This window comes from Canis lupus, chromosome 2, assembly GCF_011100685.1.
Source record: "Canis lupus familiaris isolate Mischka breed German Shepherd chromosome 2, alternate assembly UU_Cfam_GSD_1.0, whole genome shotgun sequence".
NCBI classification, from domain to species: Eukaryota; Metazoa; Chordata; class Mammalia; order Carnivora; family Canidae; genus Canis; species Canis lupus.
This window is the reverse complement of record NC_049223.1, coordinates 59,336,941-59,349,547: the sequence shown is the minus strand read 5'-3', so window position 1 is coordinate 59,349,547 and position 12,607 is coordinate 59,336,941. Positions and strand designations below refer to the sequence as shown.

Sequence of the window (12,607 nt, the reverse complement as noted above, 5' to 3'; positions counted from 1 at the left end):
ACAATCACCACTTGCTCCTAGGAAGAGTCAGTCACATGGCAGTGACTGGATTCCCCATTAACTTGGCCTTGTGAGAATCTGTTATGATGGTTCCTAGACACAATACTGAGTTTGGCCATGGAACTTACAGGGAAAAGAAGAATGATGTCCAATACCTTATAGCTATGGCTATAGGTGAGGCCTATTCCCAAAAGGCTTGGATCCTTTAAGAAACTCCTGTCCCAGTGTCACTTTCTATTCTAGAACATAAGCAAAACATCCCAGGTGGACAGACCTATTCAATTTCTCGAATACTGTTCTGTACTCAGCATTTAGTCAACTCTGTAATAATAAAGAAGTTTATGAGGTGGTCCCTTGGTCACAATGGAATGTACAAACTAACCCTGCCACTATATGCTTTTATAATACTGGAAAAATGTATGAAACAATTCTTCAGATGGTGGGCAATAGGTGTACAAAACCATGAGGTCTAAGAGAAAGGAAACATTTGAGGTGAGTCCTATGATTATCCTAGGCTTCCTGCCTAGAGTCATTTATCAGACTTTTTGACAAGGAGGAGGAATTTAGAGGATGAGAGCCTCCCTGAGCCTAAAAGATAGTGATTAAAGTTAAGGGAGGTTGAGGTGGCTGAAATTGGGGACAGAGTGCCAAAGTAGAAATAGCTACAAGAAAGAGCTCAGGGCATCTTACTGGGTGCCCTTGTTTGTATAAATAATAAATTGTACATGTAGAGTGTGACTCCGTAAGACCACATAAAGAAGAACTACCAGGGATCCCTGGGTGGCGCAGCGGTTTGGCGCCTGCCTTTGGCCCAGGGCGCGATCCTGGAGACCCCGGATCGAATCCCACGTCGGGCTCCCGGTGCATGGAGCCTGCTTCTCCCTCTGCCTGTGTCTCTGCCTCTCTCTCTCTCTCTCTCTGTGACTATCATAAATAAATAAAAATTAAAAAAAAAAAAAAAAAAGAAGAACTACCAGAGACTGGACAACTATTGGAGAACTACAAGCTGAACAACTATCATGAGTTACACATGACTGGGAAGCATTCAAGTTCCAATCAACTAGACTGAAGAAAATTTGTTGAACATGAGGAAATTCAGTAGAGACCCCAGAAAAACCAAGTCTTAAAAGTAGTTAAGCTAGCATTACTAACAAACCTAAATGTGTATTCAACTAATAACAGCAAATTAACTGCCTGCCATAACAGAACTCAACACTTTTTAAAAGAAGACAACAAAATTCAATAAACAATTTAACATTTACAGTGTTCTGCCTTCAATTAAAAATTATTAGTCATGAAAAGAACTAGACAATGTGAATCATAACTGAAAAATCAGTCTATGGAAACAGAATGGAAATGAGAGAGATGATGGGATTAGCAGACAAACTATTGAAAACAACTATAATATCATTAAGGAGTCAGATGGAAACATGAACCAAATGCAAAGAGAAATAGAAATAGAAACTATTTTTAAAAATATAAATAGAATTTCTAGAGCTTAAAATGAAATATCTGCAATAATAAGATAATAAAAATTAAGTGGATGGGATTAAGACTGGATTTGACACTGTAGAAGGAAAGATCAGTGAACTTGAAGACTGGGCAATGACAACTATCCAAACTGACACAAAGAATAGGAAAAAGAAAAAGGCTGAAAAAAGGAAGACGGCCAAAGTAACTTAAGGGAAAATACCAAAAAGTCTAACATATGGGTAATTGGCATCCTAGAAGTGGAGAAGGGGAGGCAGATATTTGAAAAAATATTGGATGAAAGAAACTTACAAATTTTTGCTAAAAACTATATATCCACAGATTCTATAAGCTCAATTGACATCAAGTAAGATAAATATAAGGAACGCTTTACCAATACACATTATAACCAAATTGCTATAAACAAAATCATAAAGAGAACATCTTCAAAGTAGACAGAAAAAGAAGATATATACAGAAGGAAAGATGAGAAGTATCGCTGACTTCTTATCATAGATTACTCAAGTAAGAAGAATGGAATGATATTTTTTAAATGCTGAAATGAAAAATGACTACATAGATTTCTATGGCCAGTGAAAATATTCTTCAGAGATTAAGACCAAAATGCTGAGAGAATCCACTGCCAGCAAACCAGTACTACATTTAACAGAAGCTAAATAAATGCTTTCTGGATGAAAAAAAAAAAAATGATTCCAGATGAAAATTCAAGTCTACCCAAAACAATGAAGAACACAGAAAAGGACAAATGTGTAGGTAAATACGAATTTTTTTTCTCATTTAAGAAATTCTTCTAAGAGATAATCACCTAAAGCAAAAATAATAACAATGTATTGTGACATTCATAACAAATGTAGAAATTAAATGTATGACAATACCACAGTATTGAAAGGAAAGTAAAGAGGGAATGGAAATAAACTGTTTTAAGAGTCTTACAGTTGTATGTGAAGTAGCATATTTATAAAGGTACATTTTGGTAGTTAAAACCTCTCATTGTAATTCCTATTACAACCCCACACAGAGAAAAAGAAAATAGAAAATGGACTAACAATAAGATAAATAACAAAATGTAATTATTTAAAATGGAATACAAAAATAATCCAAGAGAAGACAAAAAAAATAATAAATGAGAGTAATAGCTAGATGGTAGACCCAACCCAACTATTTCAATAACTGCATTAAATGTAAACAGACTAAAATAGCAATTATAATGTAAAAATTGTCAGATTGGACAAAAAATTAAGAAAGCTATTCTTCAAGAGAATAGCTCATTTTACATATAAAAAATATGTAGTTTAAAATTTGAAGTATGAGGAAATGATAGACCATGCAAACACAATAGCAGGAGGAGCTATATTCCTAACAGATGAGGACAAGGAGTATTACCAGAGATTAAAAAAAAGACACTTCACAATGATAAAGGAGTCCATTCAATAAGGCCAGAAGATCTAACCAATACAAATGGGTATTCACCTAAGAGAGTTTCACCATACATGCAACAAAATTTGACAGAAACAAAAATAGAAACAGACAAACTGAAATTATAGTCAGAGTCTTCAACACTCCTTTCTCAATAATTCATAGAATAAGGGGATCCCTGGGTGGCTCAGTGGTTGAGTGCCTGCCTTCGGCCCAGGGTGTGATCCTGGAGTCCAGGGATCGAGTCCACATCGGGCTCCCTGCATGGAGCCTACTTCTCCCTCTGCCTGTGTCTCTGCCTCTCTGTGTCTCTCATGAATAAATAAATCTTTAAAAAAATAATTCATAGAATAAGTGGACATAAAATCAATAAAAATACAGATGACTTGAATATCACTATCAAACTTAAATGACATTTACTCACCAAGTACAAATATACATTATTTTCAAGTGCACAGGGAACATTCAACAAGATAGATCATATACTAGACAGAATGTAAAAAATGAAATGATAAAATTTCTAGAGAACTCAGAAGGAACTCTTCACAACCCTGGGACCAATAAAGGTTTCACAGTACAGAAGATACATTCTCCATGAAATTAAAATTGATAAATTTTTATCTCATCAAAAGTAAAAACTTCTCTCTGAAATGCATAGTTAAGAAAGTGAATAGGCAAGCCACAGTCTGGGAGAAAACAGTCACTATACATATATCTGATAGGATTTCCATAAAAATACAGAAAGAATTCTCATAACTCAATAATTTAAAAGACAAATTATCAAAAATTTTACATAGATAAATTTTTCAGAAGCACTTCACAAAAGAAAATATATGAATAATCAACAAGCTCATGAAAAAGTGTTCAACATCTTTAATCATCAGGAAAATTCAAATTATAGCCATAATGCAATGTGACCATATATTCACTAAAATTTAAGACTTGACAATATCAAGTGTTTGTGAAGATGTGGAACAACTGGAACTTTCATACATTGCTGGTGGGGTCAGAGGAATCATTTTAGGAAACAATTTGTCAGCTTCAAATAAAATTAAATATATACTTATTATATGACCTAGAAATTTTGCTCCCAGGTATACACTCAGGAGAAATGAAAACATGCCTGCACAAAGATTTGTGCATGAACACTTATAGCCATTTTATTCACAATAGCTAAAATTGGAAACGAACCCAATATCCACCAACAGGTAAAAGGATAAGCACATTGTTTCTTATGTATAAAATGGAATCCTGCTCAGCAACAAAAAATACTGGGCTATTGAAATACACAATATGGAGGAACTTCTAAAACACTGTGCTGATCAAAAAGGAGCCAGTTACAAAAGAGTACACTCTGTGACTAGATTTATGTAGAGTTCAAAAATAGGCAAAACTGATCTGTAATATTAGAAATCCTGGGACGTGTGGGTGGCACAGCGGTTAAGCATCTGCCTTCAGCCCGGGGCATGATCCTGGAGTCCCTGGATCGAGTCCCACATCGGGCTTCCTGCATGAAGCCTGTTTCTCCCTCTGCCTGTGTCTCTGCCTCTCTCTCTCTCTCTCTCTGTCTCTCTCTCTCTGTGTCTCTCATGAATAAATAAATAAAACCTTTAAAAAATGAATAATTTAGAAATCCAGTGAGTAGTTGGGTCAGGGGGTGGAAGGATTGACTGCAAAGGGGCAAAGTAGAACTTCTAAGGTGATGTAAATGTTCTGTACCTTGATCTCAGTCATGGTTATATGGGTGTGTACCTTTGTCAAAACTTACTAAAGTAAAAATTTAAAACAGGTGCATTTTATTATATGAATATATCATATCTTAATAAAGTTGATTTTTTTATACACAGGTTTTTGTCCTTAAGGACACTGCAACTCAGACAGGGGAACTAGATTAGATGAACAGGGGATCCTCCTATGATCACACACAAGCCAGAGGGGACATTCTGCACTAATTTATAACCTGCACACCCAGGTGCCATGGAGATGTAAGGAGTAGCAGGTGGATAACAGACTAGTCAGTATTCCTTTCAAAGGAAACCTGCCCCAGGATCTGAAGGGAGAGGGAGGATCTGAGGAGTGGAGAGCAGGCTTGGGGTCTCCAAAGGGTAGATTCAGTACACGAAACTGGAAGTGTGGATGGCCTCCATGCAAGCCATGCAAAAGACTGGCTAACTCAGATGAAGTGAGACATGGGGAAGAATAGAGTACAGGATCTTGCAAGCAAGGCAAAGGATAGATAACGCTAGAAATGGGCATCCTTGTGGTTTCTAAGTAGGGAAATAGCAGCACGGGAGTGATCAGGCTGTGGGTGAGGAGTCCAAATCCAGGAATCCATGAAGGAGGCTCTGGCAGGTGTGCAGACATGGATAGATGGGGGCTGGCTCTAGTAAGGTGACCTGGGAATACAAAGACCTAGGAACCATTCTGATGAGCACAAACCATTGGGAACTGCTGACTCTTTCAGAACTTTCTGAACCTTAAAGAGGCTGCCAACCCCAGTGGATAGAGCTCAGGCTCAAGTTCACAGCCCTAGCTCCAAGCCTTACTCCATCACAGAAAATTGGGCAAATTTTTAAAGCATCCCAAACCTTAGTTTTTTCATTTGTAATATGGGAATAATAATTCTCAACTTGAAGGATTATTGAGAGGATTACATGTGAGGTAGGTGAGGCACCTGGCATAAGGTAGATAAATGACAGACATCACAATTAGTCCCGAGGTTGATCTGAGATTCCTGGGACTACTCTAGGAGGTGTCTCCTCCTTTTGGGTCTCAGAAGAGGGGTCACAACTACACTGGATGAGTGAAAAGAGAAAAATTAATATACACATGAACCTACAGGTTTAATAGTCATCAAGGACAAGCAACACTGGGTATAAACATTATTCACATATGTGCTGTGTGTAGGCCACAAAAATAGAGTGAGGTGGGTCCCTTTCACTAAATAACAAAGGGTCAAGGGGCCTGATTATGAAAATTTGGGTCAAGGGGTTCATAATTTGCAGTTTTTCCATTGGGAGAAGGATGCCTTTTTAATTTGCAAATTGACCGAGAGTAGCCTACTTAGCCCAACATCTCTGTCACTAAGTGGCCCCCTTGACGCTTTGACGCAGGTAACTGTGGCTCTCAGGGAATCCTAGGAGACCACTGCTCCAGAATCTTGTCTCCAGGTAGGGGCATATGTTGGGGATGTCGCACAAGCACAAACTTAATACAGTTGCTCAAATCTGGGGAATATCATTTTCTCTATATTGAAAGAAACAGGAAACAGGCATTTACTGAACATCTACCGTTTATAAGGCAGGCGCTTTAGTAGAGGTTTCTCCTGGCTCATCTGGAATAACCAACTGTTCACTCATTCAACAATTATTTATTGAGTTCCAATGGGCACTGTGCAAAATGCTAGGGATGCATTAGGATCAGAGAGACAAATAAGTAAACAGATCATAACCACAGAAAGACAAGTACCAGCAGAGAGTAGAACCAGAGTAGAAGGCCAGCACCTAACCAGACCCTAGTGATGGAAACTCTGTGTGTGTGAGTGTGTGTGCGTGCACACACACACACAGAACACACTAGACAGAGGAAAAAGCAAGCACTAAGGCCTGGCAGTGAGAGAGATGGAGACTAGTTCAGTAGAGGAATTGCCAGCAGTTCTAAGGTTGGAGCAGAAAAAGTCTGTAGTAGTAAGCCAGTAAGAAATACAGATCTTTCTGTCTTTTGGTCATGAAGGATTCATTGGCCTGGAATAGTTATCAGATTCAGCAAATAAAAATACAGGATGCTAAACCTGATGAACACTACTTTAGCCAGGTGATCCAGGTCAACACTGACAGTGATAAGTCATGTGGATAGTACATATCAGTAACATGACTGTGTGAAAATAGTATTTTGCCTTTGTTGTCCTCCTCCCCAAAACACACTACCCCAGACTAATCATGAGAAAAACATCAGACAGCCCCACATTGAAGGACATCCTACAAAACTCCTGACCACTGCTCCTCAAAACTGTCAAGGTCATCAAAAACAGGGAATGTCTGTCAAACTGTCACAGCCAGGAAGAGCCTAAGGAAGCAAGATGGCTAAATGTGATATGCTATCCCAGACAGGGTCTAGGAACAGAAAAATGGTATTAGGAGAAAACTAAGGAAATCTAATAAAGTTGGGACTTTAGGTAATGGTAATCTTTCAACATTAGTTTATTAATTGTGACAAAGTATCACACTGACATAACATATTAATGTATATGGGAACTCTCTGTATTAGCTTCACAATTTATCTAGATATTTAGACAAATTGTCTAAACAATTCTAAAATAAAAAGTTCATTTCAAAATACAGGATTCACAGTTAAATCTGAATTTCAGATAAACCACTAAATTTTTTTAGAACTTGAAACATAATTGCACTAAAAAATTATTTGTTATTTGTCTGAAAGTCAGGTTTTACTGAGGGTCCTGAAAACTGTTGTCTGGGAAGGAGTTTACCCTGAGAACAGTAGAGCAGTGGGGAGCTAGGGAAGGGCTGTAGGCAGGCGGCTGCATGATGCACAATCTATACAGTAGATATACAGATAAGGAAACTGAGGCTCAATGATTTTACTCATTACCTGGCTAGCTTTATGGGCAGCCAGGATCTGAACACTGGCCTGTCCAATGGCAAGGCCATGTCTATCATTACACTCTGATGTCTCACAAAATTCTTTGTAGAAACACCCACAAGAATTCACTCTGGCTGGCAAAGAATAAAGGAGGATCAAGAGCAGACACTGTATCTGGAAGACTCCCACAAAAGCAGGTGAGTACTTCTGAGCACCAAAACTCAGGGCCTCCCCAAAACACAAGTTAACATTTCCTGTTGGGTACCAGCTCCCTCCAAGAAGTCCCCCTTCCCCTTTCCCTGTTCCTCATCATCACAGTCAAATCAGACAGTCAGAGCCACAAACTGAAAGGCTAGAAGAGACCTTCCAAGCTATTCATCCAACATTCCCCTTTGAATAGGATTCCCATCCACAGTTGTCCCCACAGATGTCACATCCCTGGTCTAGCTCTTAACTGTTGGCTCCAGCTTCTTCCCATCTTTAATTCCCACTTCCAATCTGCTCGAATGTCAGAAAGCAGCCTATCAAGCTAATTAGGGCTATGTGTTAAGTAAGAGTCAATGGTTGCTGAGCCAGGGCCCAAAAGGCTCTTCTGTGTGGAAAGAGAAACTTTGTTATGTATATTCCAGCTGCTGGTTGGGGCGGGGGGGGGGGGGGGGGGGGGGGATCCTTTTGTCTTACTCCTCCCCATCTTGTTCCAAATAGGTGATGCTGTTTTATACCTGGGCTCCACAGAGATGAGATGAGGTTAAATAATGGCATTTACGTGAGCACAGCCCAAGGGTTGCTTTAGTTTATTTTAGCAGCACATGGAAGAAGACAGAGGGGCAACAGCAGGGTGATGTGTACCAGGCCAGCAAAATCTCCTACAGGAAATTATTGACGCCAGCCAGCTGCTCCAAGCCCCTGCTGGGCCGTTTCTGGTCCTCTCCTATCTCTCAGGGGACAGCCATCCCCCTGTGGCTTGCCAGCTCTGGAAGACAAAGAGGGCAAAGCTCACAGCCTGCTGCGTGCCTACCTCCAACACATACCCCTACCCTCACCCCAGCCTGTGAGACCACAGTCAGGGCCCCGCCAGGGGTGGGGGCAGGAGGAAGTGTCCAGCAATCCTCTTTTCTCTAGAAATGGGATTGGAAATGGGGTAATCGTCTAAATGGGCAGTCATGACGAGTCGATAAACATAACTCCCATTTTTATTACAGTGATGAGGCTGCCTGAGCAAGCATAATCCCTCTCCTGGGCTCCAGGAGATTGCTGGGCAGCCAGCCTCCCCCCTGCTGCCCCTCCACCAAGGCTGCATTAGTCTGACGGCAAAAGGCATTGAGCTCTAGACGGACTGCATTTCATAATGGCATTTAAAAGCATGGATCCTGGGGTCAAGCCAGGGTCCAAGGACACCACTGACCAAGCTCTCTGTCCCCTTGACATGATCCTCCTGCTTTCCCAAATACTGATGGGACAGAGATGGCTTAAATGCAGGGCCACCTGCGGTCATGTAAGATAGAGAAGATAATCAGGGAGGACCCCAACTCAAATGACTGGTGGAAACACAGCATAATGGAAAACCCCAGTCCTGTCCCAACAAATCCACTAACTCTTGTGGCCTCTGTTTCCTCATCTGCATTATGTGATTGTTGAGGTCTTTTCAGGCTCTTCTTCGTAAAAAACCCACAGATTCACGACTCTCCCACCCAGCCAGCATAGTTACTCTATCCTTACATAGGGTAACTCCTTTGTGCTTTAGAGGCTGTTTTATCTTTTTCAGCTCCCTACTGAAATTATAATCGTCCACTTTATTAATGAACACCTTGTGGGAGAGGATGACCTAGTAGTAGCTGGAAGCAAGGTCCTGAGGGAACAGGGCAGGCAGGGGAGGCATGGCCTTGTGTACCAGAAAGATAAAAGCGGTTCAGAATGGGAGGCAGAAAAACAACAAGGCCACATCATCTGGGGCCCACCATGTGGGCAAATGCACAATGAGAACAGATGAGGTCCAGGTAGATGAACTGCAGATTAGGGCAAGCACTTGGGGACCTTCAGAACAAATCACAACCCTGCAGGGACTCCTGATCAGAGGCTTTGTCTCTCTCCATTCACTCATTTGCTCAAGCAGTGATCAGCTGGGAGATGTAGCAAAATTAAAACTGGATTTAGATTCAGAAGCTGGGCCCTAGCTTAGTGACAACATTTAGCTCATCACAAGAACAAGGCGTATCACCATTCAGAGCCAGCAAAACAATTCCTGCCTTGCACACTTCATGGGCTGGGTTGCCACCCTGCACACCTCAGTGGGTGTCATTCCTATGGGAGTCTACATGAGTGGTGCCAGCCAGAATTGGACAACACACAACACACAACTGGCATATTACAGCCCTGCTTGTAGTTTAAAAATGTCCACTGTTAGCACACTAATATTATCTTGGTCACATTCTAGAAGGGGATGCTAGACCCCCAAAGAACATTTGCAAAAAGCTAAAATTTAGTGGCATTCAGCATTGTGGTCTATTCACCGCAGCCATGGTGAAACAGTAAAGCAATCCATTATATAAACCTAGTTTATATAGGTGCTGTCGTTGTGATTCAGATGAGAATAATCACAAAAAAGAATAAGCAAGATAGGAGATGTGGCCCCAGGCTGAGGCAAATACCCTTCATTATGTGTCTCTCTGGTCCTAAGACTACTCTGCTTCCCATACTCTCCCCCTCTCAAAATATCCTCCACTGAAAGACACCCATGGAGTCTCGGTTAAGACAGGCTGCCATGACAGACTTTGCAGATCAGGACAAGAAGAGGGGGACCAAATCTGTCTGGCCCAAAAGGAAGTTCCCTGGATTTCATGCGCCCTCACACAACATCTCCCCATAAGCTCAGGACAGCAGGTCCTAAGAGTGACCTTTCCTCTCAACCTTCCCACTTTTGCCTGGGAAAGAAGATCTACAGATTCATGACTCCACCACACTGCCTACTATCTGGCCAATTCCAAGCCCCTTCTCATGCTTCCCCCATACACCAGAAACGTTCAGGTCAAGTAGATTAAATCATGCTGAAATCATGTAGAGCCCTTTGATCTACTCCTGCTTTTCTTATTGGGATGGGGGATGGAAATGGGAGACACTGAAAGCATTTGCACCCACCTGTCCATTTCTCCTGCCACTGCCATCTTCATCAGATGCCTCCTAACATGGCTTCCTATTCCAAGACCCTTTGCCCTCCACGCAAGATACATCTCAGAGCTTATGTTCTAAAACATAGCTCTTGGCCTGTCATATCTTTGTGTTAGGGGGTGCACAGCACCCCCATTCCAGAGGATAAGAGCTTGTTCCCAAACTCACTTCTGGTTACTTCCTCCCCTGGAGCCAACACTGCAGGCCCCTCCAACCCTGAACAACCTTTGTGCATTCATTCAGCCACTGTATGCCTAATAGAGTGTGTAAGGTGTACCAGGCAGTGTGCTGGGCACAAGACATGGAGTAGAGGGCAAATCCCACCAGGCACCCCAGGGAAAATAGACATCAAACAAATAACCACAAAAATATATCACAAACTGTGATGTCTGATAAGGAAAAGTGCTCAAAGATGTACAAGGCAGAAGGGCTAAAGTGGCCTGGGGATCAGAGAAGGCTTCCCTGAAGAAGTGATATTTGAGCTGATATGTGGAAAATGAGAAGGGATGAATTAGGCAAATGGGGTAGGTGTGGCAGTCACCACAGAAGAGAGGATTCCTGGAAGAGGGAGTTGCCTGGGCCTGGGCTGGTGAGAAGCAGGAAGAAGGCCCACACACTGAGGAAAGAGCTGAGGGTGCTGGTCCTCGATGGAGCTGGAAAAGTCTCCAGGGGTCAGATTAGAAGGGTTCTTTGAGGCTCCACTCAGGATATATGGGTCTTCATCCTAAGGAAAATGAGAAAGCATAAAGAGGTTTTGAGCAGGGAAGGAGGGCAGTCTGGGGAACAGGGGACATAATCAGATTTGCATTTTGAAATGCTCACTCCAGCTGCTGTGCAGAGAAGGGGCTGGACAGTCCAGAGTGGATGTGGGGGTCCGGGAAGGTGGGAATAGCATTCAGCTCAGGCAAGAGATATGGCTGTAAACTGGAAGTGGAGAGCTGGGAGTGAAGAGTGAGTCAAGCAAATGAATTTGCCAAACCAGAGTTTACTAAACCAGACAGATGGAAAGAGGGAACACTGGAAGATAACCAGATTTGGGTAAAAAGATCCTGACATTAGTTTGGAACATAATGGCTTTAGGGAGCCTCTGAAGCCTCCAAGTGGAAAGACCAGTGATAGATGGGTCTGGGATGGAGATGTATGTGTCCAGAGCCATCTGCACATGGCTTAATAGAGGATGTGGATGCAAATGAGATCCCTTTATGTCACCATTCATGGTCACCTCTCTCCAATCACTCCACTTATGCCTGCCCCCATGCAAGGAAAGCAGGTCTCTGCTGCCTCCTAGAACCCCTCAGGCCTCTGGACCCCCTCCTGCTGCTGTAGAGCCTCTCGTATCATTGTATGGCCACTTTCATACATGTCTTCCCCACTAATGATACAGGAACACCTTGAGGGTAGACACGTGGCTCTCCTCCTGAGATCCTCAGCACATGGAGAAGAGCCTGGCTCCTGAGTAAGCAGGATACAGGCCCACTTCTCTAGCCTATCACAAAGCCCTAGTGCAATGCTGCTCCATAGAAGAGAATGCAGGCCCAGATCCAAGAGCCCCAACTAAAAACTGTTCTCAGAGTCCTCAGAGGAAAATGGTCTCATCCCTAGCTTTATTTCCAATAAACCAAGACAGGTTTTGAAAAATTCTTAGAAGACAGTGGTATGGATGTTTTCCTACTGTTACTATAAATAAGTGACCAATCAGGTATTTATTGGGTATGTATTTCTCTTTTGTTAAAGACATCTTATGTGAAAGGCACTAACAGATAAAGAGATGGGTAAGCTCTGTCCTTAAAGAACTTTTAGCACAGCCTCTTACTCAGAACCAGTGCTCTGGTTATAATTCAAAACAAAGTTGTGTGTTATTTCATGTGATTATCTCGAAGAAAATCAAAGCCTGATTCCGTAAGCAGTTTATAATCTCAAGAAAATAAAGGACAAA

General features: G+C 41.8%; 1 long non-coding RNA gene across 1 annotated transcript; it reads left to right on the top strand.

Moving 5' to 3' along the window:
- Window positions 1–396: 396 nt before the first annotated feature.
- LOC111092774 lies at window positions 397–10,649 on the top strand. The gene is made up of 3 exons (XR_005355726.1): window positions 397–492; window positions 7,616–7,703; window positions 8,212–10,649. It is a non-coding gene; the product is annotated as an uncharacterized LOC111092774 (long non-coding RNA).
- The last annotated feature ends 1,958 nt before the right edge of the window (window positions 10,650–12,607 follow it).